The sequence below is a fragment of the Theropithecus gelada genome, chromosome 15, assembly GCF_003255815.1.
Source record: "Theropithecus gelada isolate Dixy chromosome 15, Tgel_1.0, whole genome shotgun sequence".
Taxonomy (NCBI): domain Eukaryota; kingdom Metazoa; phylum Chordata; class Mammalia; order Primates; family Cercopithecidae; genus Theropithecus; species Theropithecus gelada.
In genome coordinates this window covers 16,074,181-16,089,479 of record NC_037683.1, presented here as the reverse complement: position 1 = coordinate 16,089,479, position 15,299 = coordinate 16,074,181, and the positions used below count along the sequence as shown (strand labels likewise).

Genomic DNA, 15,299 nt, shown 5'->3' with positions numbered 1-15,299 from the left:
TATGTATGCCAAAGCATAACTACACTGCAAGTTTCAACACTGTCATTTAGAAAGCCAAATGTTCTATGTTTTATTCTCTTGAGAGAATTCTCAGTAGGGTGAATAATGTGAGCACATAAACACTAATTTTAGAATTTTACAGTGAACCATGAAGCAACAGTGCAATCAAATTATACAGTTTATGAAAAACTGTGCTACTTTTTGTGCCATACTTCACAGAGATCTAAAGATATGTGTGCATAGAAGTGATCATGTTGTAGTATTTTTGCCTGTGCCTTTGTGTTATGTCTATATTTAGAATATCTGAATTGTTAGATTTATCTTTTACGGCAAAATGTGTTTAAGCTAAAAAAAATTCAGTGATAGGCTGTTGGCTGTACATTTTATAACAGTGACTATGTACAAAAATGTGTCTTTAATATTGTCTGTTCTTTCTATTCAAAGACTTCCGAAATATTAGAACATCAGGGAGAAGGGTATCTGTCATAAGCAACTGAGTCAGAAAGTATACCATAGTATACTGATTGTTTTTTAAAAATACAAGGGAGCTGAGACATTTTCTTTGTGGTTAAATGGAATCAACTAGTTATTTTTGAAAAGTATTCTTTCAGTTAGTACTAAGGAATCCACATTTGAAGAGGGGAAGGGGAAACTCTTAAGTCTCTTATTGCTATTCTCTTTCTGGAAAAAAATCCTTTGGCATACAGTTCTTAATAGTCTTTTTTTCTTCCCTGCCAAAGTACTAGCAAACCTATAGGATTTTACTATTCTTCATAGAATTATTATTGAGTTATGTGTTTGTATATAGTAGTGATGTTTGTTCTTAAAAGTGATGATCTTCAGAGCAAGAGGTTTATTTTTCTAAAAGGAGAGAAGGAATTCCAGCAGCTCCAAGCACGAAAGTATTTCCTCTACTTTTCTGCAGGTTTTAATGTTTTGGAAATCTTCAGGGGACTTACTTGATCTCTGCCTTTGGCTAGAAGTTGTAATCTGAATGCGACAATGGTGTTCAGTGAGATGGAAGATGGAAGAAACCCGGGGAACATGGGTTAAAGTGGGTTTCTGAATCCAAGAAAGGACATGGATATTTATAAAGCAGGCAGATAAGCTTTGGTTTTCCATCATGATGCCAGTGTTCTTATGATTTTAGGCTTTAGACATCAACTTGATTTTAACCTCAGTTGTGTTCTATTTAAACTTTCTTATTTTAAGTGACTAAGCATTATATAAACATTCAAACTTCAGATTCTGGATTTTTCCCAAAAGCTTGCTTGCTCTTTATGTTTAGTGTTAGCAAATTTTATTCTAAGCTGTTTCAAAATTTAGAACTCATACTGAAATTCCAAGTTATGTTAGAAATGGCTTGCCATTTCAAATGGGAAACCTTTTCTGTTGGATTCTGAAAAATGGTTGTATTGTAAACATTTCCCCTTTAAGTGGTACAGATCTAAAAAAACAAAATTTACCTTTTTCATATATGTTAGGGAATGTAACCTGTTCACATTTGCAGTTTGCTTATGCATTTTTAGTTTAGAAAATGTGATTTTAAACACTTAATTTTTGTTGAAAAATTGATGTTAAATCAGTAGGTTTGATCTCATTTTGTTGTGTGTGTATGTGTTGGGAGAGAGGAGGTGCTCCTGGACACAGTAACGTCTTCTTCAGTGACTGGGGGTGTTTTCTGTGTGATGTGTTTGGAAAGTTAATATTTAACTGATCTTTTCATCCTGGCATATTTAATGCAACATTTCATGACATTTAGTTTAAATACCAGTCTGATTTCAAAAAAAGTGTATTTTTAGAATCAGTTACCATGGCGTTGACAGGATAACTCATTTAACTTTATATGGCATGTGACTGGTATCAGAGGAAACATACTTTTGGTGATTATGTTGAAATTATTTCATAGTAAATTTTAAGGTAGGCTTATACTAATGTTATATTTGTAAACTAGTTGTATTTTTTAATGCAGTGATTTCAGTGAAAATGTTTTTCCCCCCTTCTTAGAGTTGAAAAGCAATTACAGATGGACTAGTGTGCTCTACTTTAGTGAGAGCATTATCTTAACACTAGATTGGATATTTGCATTTTTTTATGGGCCTGTCGACTCTTACTCAGAATTCCATTTTGGAAAAGGTTTTCTTTAAGCTTTATTACTGGATAAATTCTTTTCAAACCTTTTATAATGGCTTTTCCTTTTTACTTGAATAATGTTCTCAGTATTTTAAGGATTGGGAAAACTTGAATTTTTATACCATAAATGCATTGCCCACCTCCTTGAACTTGAAAATGAAGCAACAGGGTTACAGACTCCCAGATGGCCCAGATGGTAGAGTGGTTTCTAGGAGGGTTTCCTCAGCTTTTCAGGTTTGTTTGAAAAATCTGCATGGTGGCTTGGTATAGGAATTGTCTTAATTTCACTGACTGTGTTTTTGTTTCATAAGTGGTTGGTGAAATTATCAGCAAGCCAGAATTTATTGTTATATGAGCAAATTTTGGGAAATTTAAGAATGGGAAAATGGTGGCATTGAGATTTTTTGAAGTCCTCATAAATCATTTTGTGTGTTGATTTTTATATAACTTTTTTCATTTCAGGTTGAAGAAAAGCTAAATATAAGTATTTATATTAAAAGTATATATTACTAATATTATGTTGCAGACCTTGGAAATACTGTGGACATTTCTTATGGCTGTAAATGAGTCATTTGGCCTTTCTTCAAAATTTGCATGACAAAAGGGCATCATATAGTAAAAATGAAGTTGGAACTGAGAGTAAAAAAATGTAGGCTTGTGTTTCTAATTAAGTAGTTTTGTAAATGAGGGCAAGTCACTTCTCTAAATGCTTAATTTATCCTAAAAGGAGATACTGATCCCTTCATACCTCATAGGGTTAGTTTGAGGCTTGAGTTAGATAATAGATGTGAAAGTACTTTGTAAATTGTAAAGTGCTTTGCAAATAAAAATGATTACTGTTATTTGTATCTGCCATTCTTCTACATGTCTACACATCATACATCATGATGTGTTCCCCCACACTTAGATTTTAAATAACAGATAATATCTCTTTTTGGTATCAAGAGATTAATGTGGTAATTTGAGTCCTCTATATGGTTAGATAACTTTACTCCTGGAAACTCTGTAGCTTCAGCCCAGAGAGCTTCAGGCAGTGCTTTCAAATTGCCAGTTTTTCACAGAATGGATTAGGAAGTATGGAGTTGGATCACACCTTCTTGGCTCTGGATCCAGATAAAGCTCTGTAAAATAGGTCACAAGGCCAAAGGAACTATAGAAATCCTTGGTGAAAGAAACTTTCTGTGTGGTATTGCTTTGTCTCCCTTTCAGCCTTTCCCAGTTTTCTGGCTCTGTCTTTCCTTCTTCCTTCCTTTTCTTACCACACTATTGGTCATGTATCCAGAAAGAAGTATTTCCTTGATACTGCCATAGGGTATGGAAAATTGTATTATGTAAGAGCAGTGACTTTTAGGGAAAGTTTAAGAAGCAATCAAGAAGCACTTATCTAGCAAGTTCTGCTGTGTGCTAGATAGTATAACTAGCCTCAGAGAGGGATCAAAGAGGGATCATTTCTTTCTTGTAGAACTATACAGTTTTTAAATGTTTCATGTGTAAAAATTCTATGATTATCTGTCTTCCAGGAAGCCTCACTGTTCTCTACTCTATCTGGAAGAATGTACCAAGACTTCCTGGTGGGCCACCCCCACAGCATTGTTTTTTGTGGGGTGCAATCATATGATGCTGGTGTATAAAATCATATCACTTTATTAGTTTAAGAAATAGATGCTGGTAATTCAGAGCAGTCTTCTCTATCAGCAGATGTTTATGGGAAGCCAAACCATATTCAGAAGGTTGTTTGGTGGGAATGGAATCTCAGAACATGGTTCTGTAATGTGAACGTTATTGGGATCATAGTAAAAGATGAAATCATCCCTGCTTCCATTATTGACTATCCTGCCTTCTCATTGACATATTGCGGTATTTCCTTGGTTCAATTAACTTCTTCTGTTACTTGTCTTTTAGTCAAATTCCTTGCAAGTCTTCGTAGTGTGCAAGCCTGCAACTCATTCTTTCTCTTTAAGGTGATTTTATATCCCCAGCCTTATCTTTTATCATAAGACATACTAGTTTTATGATTTATTATTATTTGAAACACACCTTTATTCTTTACATTAGTTTGGGGGAGCAGCTCATCTTAGTTTTCATGTAGTTCCTAGTTAGAAAAGCAAAATACGTGACACTCACTATAAAAATTAATAATATCAGATAATTAGGGTTGTGATATTCATGTCAGATCATGTCTAGCAAAGGAGTCAGGGAGAGGCAGATGAGTTGGAAAGAACCTTAGAAATCATTTGGTCTGATTCTGTTATTTTGCAGATGAGAAACCAGCCCAGTGGCCCCTCCCAGACTTCATGCTCCCTAATCCATTGCCCTTTTCTAGTATATCCCATTGCTTTTGCAGAGGAGTTGGAATTTGACTTGACTCAGCCGTGCCATGGGATGGGCATGTATGTACATGTGTAATTCTAAGGATAAGAAGTATGAGCAGTAATATAAATGTAATTGAGACTCGTTTCAGGAGAATTTTATAAACTTTATGTTAATACCAACACTGCAGGAGCTAGTGACTATTATTAACCCCATTATACAGATTAAACAGATTTTGAGTTGCCAGAGTCAGACAGCTTATAAGTGGAAGATCTGGGATTCCAACCCAGGACTTCCTGACTCCAAAACCTATATTCTTACATTAATTTTTTCTTACATTCTACATTTAATTTTCACAGCAACTTATCAGGTAGTTATTTTTAATTTTCCTATTTTATAGGTGAGAAAACATAGGGTTAGACAGGTTAAGAAGCTTCTAAGGTTACATATATAGTAAGTGTTATGAATCAAATCCAATTCTTTGACTCTAAAGCTTGTGTTCTGTACCATTATATAAGCCTAGGCTTTAGAAACATATGACAGACCTGGCCGGGCGCGGTGGCTCAAGCCTGTAATCCCAGCACTTTGGGAGGCCGAGGCGGGCGGATCACGAGGTCAGGAGATCGAGACCATCCTGGCTAACATGGTGAAACCCCGTCTCTACTAAAAATACAAAAAACTAGCCGGGCGTGGTGGCGGGCGCCTGTAGTCCCAGCTACTCGGAGGCTGAGGCAGGAGAATGGCCTGAACCTGGGAGGCGGAGCTTGCAGTGAGCCGAGATCGCGCCACTGCACTCCAGCCTGGGTGACACAGCGCGAGACTCCGTCTCAAAAAAAAAAAAAAAAAGAAACATATGACAGACCTTCTGCTAAATATAGCAGATTGAATTGAATATGCATATTTCTGTTAACTCTGCTATAAAGAATAGCAAAGGTATACTATGGACAAAAAGAGGGAGAACAGAGATGATGGCAGACAATGATGCCAGCAGAGTTCTGGAATATAGAAATCCAGTGGACAAGTAGTATCTGACTCAGCGGAATCAACAGAGCTGCTTCCTAAAGTCAAAGGAGGAAGAAGAGCAAAAAGAAACAGACTGATTTGTCTGTTGACTACAGTAACTACTTGGGAATTGGATTCCTAAGATGTCCCTATAAGCATAGAGACTGAAAAACAAGAATTGTTAGAGGCCAAAAAACAGAATAATTGATAGAAAGTTTATACAAGGAATATTTAGACATCGTCACCCCTTACTCCTCTTCCCTGTCCCACCTGAATCCCCATCCCAAGCAGGCAACTGGTTTTCACCATTGCAGCAGAAGATGGGAGATTTACTCTTTGGAAAAGCTGAACCACGCTAGATGCCAGGCATAGCTGAGAATGGGACTAAGGTGTGTTTTGTTGCAAACGTGACTGCTGTAAGAAAGTCTGTATGTTAAATAATCAGCACCCTTGCCACACTACACTCTCAGAATGTTCTAAGCAGGATATGAGAGGAGTGTATTCTGGGGATGGACATTTGAGGGCTCACAAACAAAATAGCCACATTCCCTGCCCAGTCACTTTAAGGTGATGCCCATCAATCAACACATCCCACCCATGCACACAGAGCTCACAGCTTTTTATTGCTTCCCTTTTAATATTAACAGCCAGAGATAATTGCACTTTTGAGAAGAAGTTCTCACATAAAGTACAGAGCCCAAAACAGTCAAGCAAATGACAGAAATCAGAAGAAACAGAAAGAATGTAGGTTACTGAAGAAAACAACCAAAAAAAAAAAACCCAACTCTAAAATTCTCAGATACTATTTTGCATCCATTAAAGGAGGGGAGAACAAAGTGCAGTAAAAATGAATAGGAAGAGAACAAGAAAGAACTCTTGCAATTTAAAGTATAATAAGATTTTTTTTTTATTTTTTATTAGTAAGCAGGCTAGAAAATGAACTAGGCCAGATACTGAAACAAAAAGAGAGCTAGAAAATAGCTGAAAAAGCAAAACAATTGGAGGCTTAATCAGGGAAACCCAATAGCTGACTAACAGGATCTTCAGAAACAGAATAGAGGAAAAGAAAGGAAGAAATTATTAAATATCACAAGAAAATTTTCCAGTGCAGAAAGATACGTGTTTTCATAATGAAAAGGCCCATTTCAGTGTAATAAAAAGATTCGCATGATGGCAAATTGTTATAAAATTTCAGAACAATGGGGATAAAAATTCCTAAAAGTTTCTTGAATGGGGTGGGGTGTGGATGGTGGAGTCTAAATATACAAAGTATAGGGATTTGAGTAGCAGAGGACTTTTTGCCACAGTAAAGCTAGAAGATAAAGGGTAATAGCTTCAAAATTTTGAGAAGTGATTTCCAACCCACAATTTTATGCGCAAACTGTCATTCAAGTGTGAGGGTAAACTAAACTCATTTTGAGATCTGCAAAATCACAAAATGTTCACCTGCCTTACATACTTTCTTGGGAAGTTACTGAAGGACGTGCTTCTTCAGAATGCGGGAGGAAATCAAGAAAGAGATACAGAACCCAGGAAACAGGGTCTCTGACACGGGAGGATGGTGAAAAGAATTCCCACAGGAAGGAAAGCTCTAGGAAAGCAACTATGCAGGAGACCTAAAGAGCAGCCAGTGTGAATAGGAGCAGGAAGAAAGAAGGCACTAGGTGGTATGTCTCTAGGAAAATATAGTTGGAGTTTTCACCCTGGTGAGAAGAATTTAGTTTTGTGAGATTTTTAGGGGAAGAATTGGTGATACATACATAGAAAACCAAGGAAAAGAAAAAGATAGGCAATTAATAACTTCTGAAAAAAATAGAAAATTGAAGAAAGGAAATAAGATCATGACATACTCTGGTTCAGTTATGTGTTGCTGTGTATAGTTTGGTGTTTAGCCAAAAATGATAGCAACACTATGTTGATAGGATGAGGGGAAGGAAAGTGTTTGGGGGGTGAGGGGAAGGAGGGTGGGTGTAACAGAACTACAGTAGCATCTTCCACACTGTAAACTCTGAAACTGATGTCTAAAGTGGAAAAACCCAGAAAATAGCAGCTTCAGCATTTTATTCAGAAATATGAATTAAAAACAAACAGCTTTAAAAAAAGGAGAGATGAAAATGGTTGCCTCTAAGGAATAGGGTATGAGGAGTGAAGGGAATTTCATTGTAAGCTTTGTACTGTTTGACCTTTTCACTTATGTAAGTGTATTGTTTTCTATGAAAAGCATAGACCACATTTAGGAAAAGAGAGATGTATTTTAACAGAAGTAAAGGGAAGTCGGAAAGGAGGCCCAGGTTTAGAACATTACTGAAGTAGTAAATGGGGGCATAATAGCACAGTTTTACTTATGGCTCTTTATAAAGCCATTTCCTATTAATTGTCTCATTTAATCCCCCTAGAAATACAGGCAAAGTTAATACTGTCCCTCTTTTCCAGTTGTGGGAATGGAGTTTTGGGTCTTTAAGACCTTTTTGGTTTCCAGTCTGCTGTATCACTACGCCTCCATAGGTGTCTGTTTGGAACTTTTTAGATTTTGTTATTTTGTTTTTTACCAAGAGAAGACAGAAGGTGCTGGAATGCATCCTTCTTTGACATCGTGGGAAGGAATATAGGAGAACACGTGTGTGTGTGTGTGCGCGCGCGTGTGTGTATGTATATAATGAGTATGTGTGCTGGTACATGAGTATTTATAATACAAGACATGGTATTATGAAATGATGAGAAGAATGCAAAATGTCATGTAGTGTTCAAAGGCAAGGAAGTGCATGTTAAATAGATTTCCTTAGAAGGCAGCGTGAGAGATGGGCTAGTCTCAGGGTAGAGTAGAATTTCTGTAGTCTGATTCCTCTCCTCACACCAGACCCCCTCCTTGAATGAGATTTCATAAAGTATCCAGCTGGACAGAATTAAAGGAACCCAAAGGATCAGTAGACTAAAGACCATAATGAAGTGATCTACAATTTAACAAACAATATATGACATGAGAAAGCCTTTTGCAAAGTCAAAAGCCTATCTTTACAAGAAATTATTATGAGTGTAGTCATTTAATGAAAGATTTGTTGGCTTATTACAAAACAACTGAATTGGCTTTGAGCAAAATATAAAAGTAATCATATTTTCAAAGTAAAGTTTTAAATTCTGTGTCTATCAGCTTTCAGCAAATACTGAGTTGAATTGTTAAGGCAATATTTTGGGGAGAAAGACAAAAGTTATAGCACTTAAATAGCATTATTAATTTCAGAAATTTCTTCCAGAAAAACGGAGAAAACCTCCACTGCCAAAGCCATTTATTTTTAGCTAGACCAAAAAATAAAGTTTAAGAAGGCCATTTGTGGGTCTCTGTCTTTAAAGCCCCTGGGGAACTGAATCAGAGTAAAGCCTTTTTTCATTTATAAAAGTTCCCCTTCTTCGTGATATGTATTTGTAGAAATCTAAATCATTCCTACTTAAGTTTTGTTAACATTATATATCATTAACATCATTTTACAATACTGAGGATGTGTATTGTAGCCTATAGAACACTGGAAATAAAGTTAAAACAAAATGTAGATTCTAGTTCTGGCAGTTAATTAGGTAATCTTAATCCGTCTGAATGTTAGAAGGATCTTCATCTTTGAATGAAGATGACACCAGTATTATAGCAGTTGGTTTAAGATCAGATGCATATTATGTTAATAGTAAGGCTTTTAAAGTTGTTACTGTGATTACTTCATACCGTTGGATAATTTTTTTCCTCTGAGATAAAGAGGAAGGTAGTGGAAAAAGCATGGATTTTTGGAGTCTTTGGCCTTTGGTTTTCTACTCTGCAAAATGGGATACTACTACTTCATTAGAATTATTGTGAAAATAGGTACTATCACATCTAAAGTATGTAAAATTGTACTTGGGGGCATTGTAGAAACTCAGTAAAAGATTTCAGCTATTATTTCTTTGCCACACAGAGGTCAGAATCTCCCAGTGACTTCCAGGTCCTGCAGATTGGCACATACCATCAGAGGAAAGGCCTCGGGTGAATATGGAGTGGCCTGGTGTGCTTCCTTCTCTCAGGGATGGTAAATCCCTTAAGTACTGCCTTGACAGTTAGCTTCAGTTCTTCAACTGATGTTTTATATATTTTGTCCTGCTTTTATAATACGTTTTGCAGTAGGGTTAGTCCTATACAAATCTCGGACATTAAGATACACATACAATACTTGGATGTACTTAAAGGGAATGGTAAGTCATTGGGGTTTACAGTAAGAATTTTAAATACTTTAGGAGGTGGAAAGGAAATTTGAGGCTGAAGCGGTAAAGAGGGGTCGCTTTAACCAAACTTTAAAAATGAGTTGGTGTTAGGCAGAAAATACAATTTTGGCAGCTCCTATTTTAAGCGTAAAAGGCCTGCTGAAGGGGGGCCGTTTATATACTTAAGGAATAAGGAGACTGGACCTGGGGCAAAGTACATAATCGTTCTTAGTCTCAGTTGTCTTAACTACTAACACTGTCTCGTGTAAGTATTGTAAAGATTAAATGAGCTAATGCACGTGAAGCTCTTAGCATAGTACTTGGCATGCAGTAAGCACTCAGTACATGTTAGCTGGTGCAGCTGTCTTGTGAATAGGGTAGTATGGATGAAGCGGAAGTTTTAAGTTGGGATATAAGGGAGAATAAATTCAGAAAGATAAACCGGTGATAGCTGGTCTGGAATACATGGCTAAGGGATTTAATTCTAATTAGGAATTGGAGGTAGACTTAAGACTTCTGAGAAAATGAATGACAAATGCAGAATGCTCGAGTGACAGAGCTTAGAAGATCCCTTAGCAGTCTTAATCTGGACTCCTGCTTTCACAGACAGGGAAAGAGAGACCCAGAATAGTGACAGAGTTAATTATTTGCAGAATTAGGGCTAGAATCCAGGTATTAAACCTCCTTTAGACTCAGTCATTCCACTAGAATAAGTCCAAAGGGTTATTCAACATTTGTCAAGTGCTTAGAAAATAGGAGTTTCCAGCAGGTTTGGAAAAAAAGGAAACTGTTCAGATTTTGGTTTGTGTTAAGTAAAATCAAAGAATTGTCTTTCCGTTGGTACTTTCATTCAAATGAATTAAGATTTTTTTTCAATACTAATCAAAATATTCTCTTGATTACTAGTAACAGCCTTAGAAATGTTTGTTTGAGGAGGTAAAAAATAAATGGGTATTTCAAGAATTCCTTCATTGATATTTATAATTGTACTGTTAGTAAGATTGAAGGGTAAAGTTTTTGCTTAAATAAAATGGAAGATCATACGTTATCTAGTAACTTTTAAAGTAGCTGTTTCTCAAGAATTTTAAATAGAAAAATATGAAGAGTTTAATTATAGGAGAGTCCTTTAAGGCATTACTACGTACATACTAATATACTTTGCTTGGGATTATTTCCTGTGTGCTGATAAGTTTTAAGTTTTTAAGTTCATAGGAAAAGATCTGGTTTACTTATAGCTTTATACTTTAATTCTAAAATAAGATAGCTTTTAAGTATTGTTTTTTGATTCTTATTAAGATTCTTCCATAGAAAAATTAAAATCTTCAATTTGATTTTTCTTATATGTTGAGCTCGAAAATATTTTTGCCTGAAAGCTATATAAAAATTCAAAATTAAAATAAAGGTTGGAACTCAGAGTGTGTACCTATAACCTTTGAATATGTGTGTGAATGCAGACCTCTTATGGAATTCTTAATGCAGTACAGCAGTTCACTGCTGCTGTTGCATGACCAGTACCATTCAGATTTTTCATTTAATATTTGTGAATTGTTATAAGAGCAAGAAACTTCCATAGAATTAAATATGTCTAGCCATTTTACAGCTGCTGGTTTTTTTTTTTGTTTTTTTTTTTTTGAGACGGAGTCTTGCTCTTGCCATCCAGGCTGGAGTGCAATGGCGTGATCTCGGCTCTCTGCAAACCTCCGCCTCCCAGGTTCAAGCGATTCTCCTGCCTCAGCCTCCTGAGAAGCTGGAATTACAGGTGTGCATCACCACGCCCAGCTAGTTTTGTATTTTTAGTAGAGATGGGGTTTCACCACGTTAGCCAGGCTGGTCTCGAACTCCTGACCTCAGGTGATCCATCCACCTTGGCCTCCCAAAGTGCTAGGATTACAGGCATGAGCCATCTTGCCCAGTTAGTTGCTGTATATTTTTGCTACTCAATAGGCACATTTAAATCTCTGATTTGAGACTTATTTCAGAAGAAGTTAAGTTTGTAAAGTAAAACTGAGCATTTGTTAAGCATTTTGAAACATTTATAAGCATTTTCTTGGAAATAATTTAATCCATTGATCTGATTATGTAAAAATATAGCTTGAGGAATATGAGACTTGGTCCTCTGTGTCTGTGTGTTGTATGTTATTAGCAAGTGATTTTGAGAAGATTTTATCCATAGCATATAATGCTTTACAAAATGTTTAAACAAATAGTACAAGCCAAACAATGCAGTACGTATTAAGCTGTACTAAGAGAGCATTTGATATGCAGTTTACTTGGTAATAATACAATGAAATAAGTATTTGGAAGTTCATCACGGTTGTCAGAAACATTTGTTTGGAATATGACTTTGCATATAATAATTTTATGTTTTAGTTCACCCATAAATTGCCTTCCCCCTTTGACCATCACCACCTCTTTAATCAAAATGATATTTTGTGTGTTCACTTTTGTCAGGTAACAGTACTTGAGTATTTCCTGCTTCTTGGGCCTCTCCATGATGGATTGCTGTGAAGGAGAATCAACAATAGCAAACCAGGAAAAGGTTGACAGTGCAGTTAGCATTTATGCCTTATCTATACATGATTTGGGACCGTTTTGCCAAACATTGAATGATTTTCCTGTGGGAAACTTGAGCCCTAAAAGGAAATGAACATAGCTAAAAGGCTGCATATCACATGGGACTTAGATTTATTTTTAGAATGGCACTATAATGCCATATTTGGATTGAAACAATGTGATACAGTACAATATTTTATTAAATAAAGAGCCATCTTTTCTGAGGAAGTCATCTGCTTTTCTATTACATTGTATGGTATAGATTGAACATAATACTTATATAATCATTCAGCTAATATTCTAAAGTATATGTTAAAGTTAGAGGAGCTTATTTGGCAAACATTTCTAGAACCAGCTTATTGAGTCTGGTGTAGTAAAGGCTCTGTGACAGTTCAATGATTATAGCATGTGGTGTTTTTTTGGTGGTGTTGTTTTGTATATTTGGAGTAAGTTGTTTGGAGGGAAAAGAGAGTAAAGACAGTAGAGTCATTTGGAATGTTTATATTATTTTTCTTGAAATGGCTGAACTCGTTACTAAATTAGACAATGATAATAGACAAACCTAGATGGATTTTTGCCTCTGAGAAATGATTTTGGAAGAAAAAAGATAATCAGCAAAGGTATTTAATATTGAGCTCTACAGTGTTTTTGTTAGTATGGTTCATAGGCTAAAAACAAAATAGTCTTATTGTATCACTTATATTTCAAGTATCAGTTTTTCTGCCACCTGATTTCTTTATAATTTCATTTGGTTAAAATGTGATGTGCATAACATTCAGGAGATTTCTGAATTGTATACTGTCTAATTGCAGATTCCCCACAGGGCACTAAGTCCCAAACAGGAAAACTCGCCAAATACGGATTTTGTCCCTTGGCTTCTCTCCCAAGGTTGGAAATATGCCAACGTCATAAATCTCAAGTCTAGTGAGAAAGAGCTACTTCTGATACACCAGGCCTTAAGCCACCAGCTTTCCATGCAGTGTTTCATTTGCTTCTCATAAACTGTGAGGCAGGGACCATTGCATAGATTTTATAGATAGGGATGTTAAGGTTCAGATTAGTTAAATGACTTGCCCAAGGTCACACAAATTAGTAAGTGGGAGAAGCAGTATCCAGAGACAGAACAGTCTGGCCCTAGAGTTTGTGTTCTGTTGGTCGCATTGTGATCTAAGTAGAGCACCTAAAGTTCATCGTCTACATTCTTTGTCAAAAGTCCAACTCCAGTCTCCACACAATTGTGACCAGATTCTGAAATGCCTTTAGTTACCTCCATGTTCATGGGTATCTAATTCCAGTCTGCTCTGTGTGATGTGTTGGAGCTTTGGAGTAGAAATTTTAAAGCATTAATTACTGAATACTTAAACAATATGTCATATATTTAAATGTATAGAGATCAGTTTACTATTTCTTTTTGGTTTTGAATTGTTACTAATTGTTAATTAGTGGCAGTTTTACTGTAAGTATGGTTTTTGCCTTCAAGAGCAAATCACCAGATATTCAAAGCAATATCTACACACAAATCCAACTTCCACTAAAATCCCTGCTTTTTGTTTGCTGTGGAAGAATAGCACCACAGGACAGAGAGGTCCCATGGTACCTAGTTGAAAATACTGACTTAAAGGGCAATGTTGCTAGACATGTAGGGACAAGTAAAAATTTCTTCTATATAATTGCATTCTTCAGAGCTAAATTAAGATGAAGATGTTTTTGTATTGTCAGTGTTAAGTGAGCCCACCAATCAATACCTGTTTCTAAAATTCTTACTGATTTGACTGTATAATTGACTTTGAGAGGCTTTAATTTGTTTGATACAAATACACTATAACTCTATTACTGATGTACAGGCTGTGAAGTCGTTTATTATGTAAGATTGAGCTGCAGATTTGTTTCTGAGCTTCCTGGAGGCCAAAGCAAAAATGAATATTGGATCATTTCCATGGGGAAAAATATGCATAATTTTTTAGGAGAAACCGTTTTTTGATGGGGACACTGAGTAAACTAGATGTCCTCACCACCATGAAATACAAAGTTTCAATAGCAGGGTCTTTTTTTTGTTGTTTGTTTTCTTTTTTTGACAGGGTCTTACAACATGCTAATACCACAACTTAGTGAAGGTAGTTCTGTGAAAGGCCAAGATACTGTGATCTAAAAATATATCTATCCAGTGGTCAGCCTTAAAGAATAAAACTCAGAACATTTAAAAGAATACTCATTTTTTTTTTTTTTTTTAAGATCTGAAATGGTTAAGATACATGCCCCCTAGGATTTAGCGACTGTGCCTTTTCTTTGAATAAGTTACAGTGGAGCCACATGTTGAGATTTTACTCACCTTTTTTTTTTTTGAGATGGAGTTTCGCTTTTACTGCCCAGGCTGGAGTTCAATGGCGCAATCTTGGCCCACTGCAACCTCTGCCTCCCAGATTTAAGTGTTTCTCCTGCCTCAGCCTCCCGAGTTGCTGGAATTACAGGCATGTGCCACCACGCCCGGCTAATTTTGTATTTTTAGTAGAGATGGGGTTTCTCCATGTTGATCAGGCTGGTCTCAAACTCCCAACCTCAGGTGATCTTCCCTCCTTGGCCTTCCAAAGTGCTGATATTACAGGCATGAGCCACTGTGCCTGGCCTCACTTTGGTTTTATGTTTAAGAATGTCATATATTTCTCTGGCTACATATTACTAGGGCCTTAGTTATTTCTGTTTTTCATAAACACTGAGCGGCCTTCATACAAGGAAGCATGTTCAAATTAGTAAAAAGAAAACTTCATTTTCAAAGTCTATGTCATACCAATTTTAGTTATAAGAGTCTGGAAGAGAAAAGCATTTTATTTTATTATTATCTTTTTTTGAGACAGAGTCTTACTCTGTTGCCCAGGATGGAATGCAGTGGCCCAATCTCAGCTCACTGCAAGCTCCGCCTCCCGGGTTCTTGCCATTCTCCTGCCTCAGCCTCCCGAGTAGCTGGGACTACAGGCACCTGCCACCACGCCCAGCTAATTTTTTTTTGTATTATTAGTAGAGACGAGGTTTCACCATGTTAGCCAGGATGGTCTCAATCTCCTGACCTGGTGATCTGCCCATCT

The 15,299-nt window shown here is 36.4% G+C and overlaps 1 protein-coding gene across 4 annotated transcripts in view; it reads left to right on the top strand.

Annotated features, from left to right (window-relative positions):
* Positions 1-15,299, top strand: part of RABGAP1 (RAB GTPase activating protein 1) — a 166,931-nt gene that overhangs the window by 98,450 nt on the left and 53,182 nt on the right. The gene's annotated exons all lie outside the window — the stretch shown is intronic.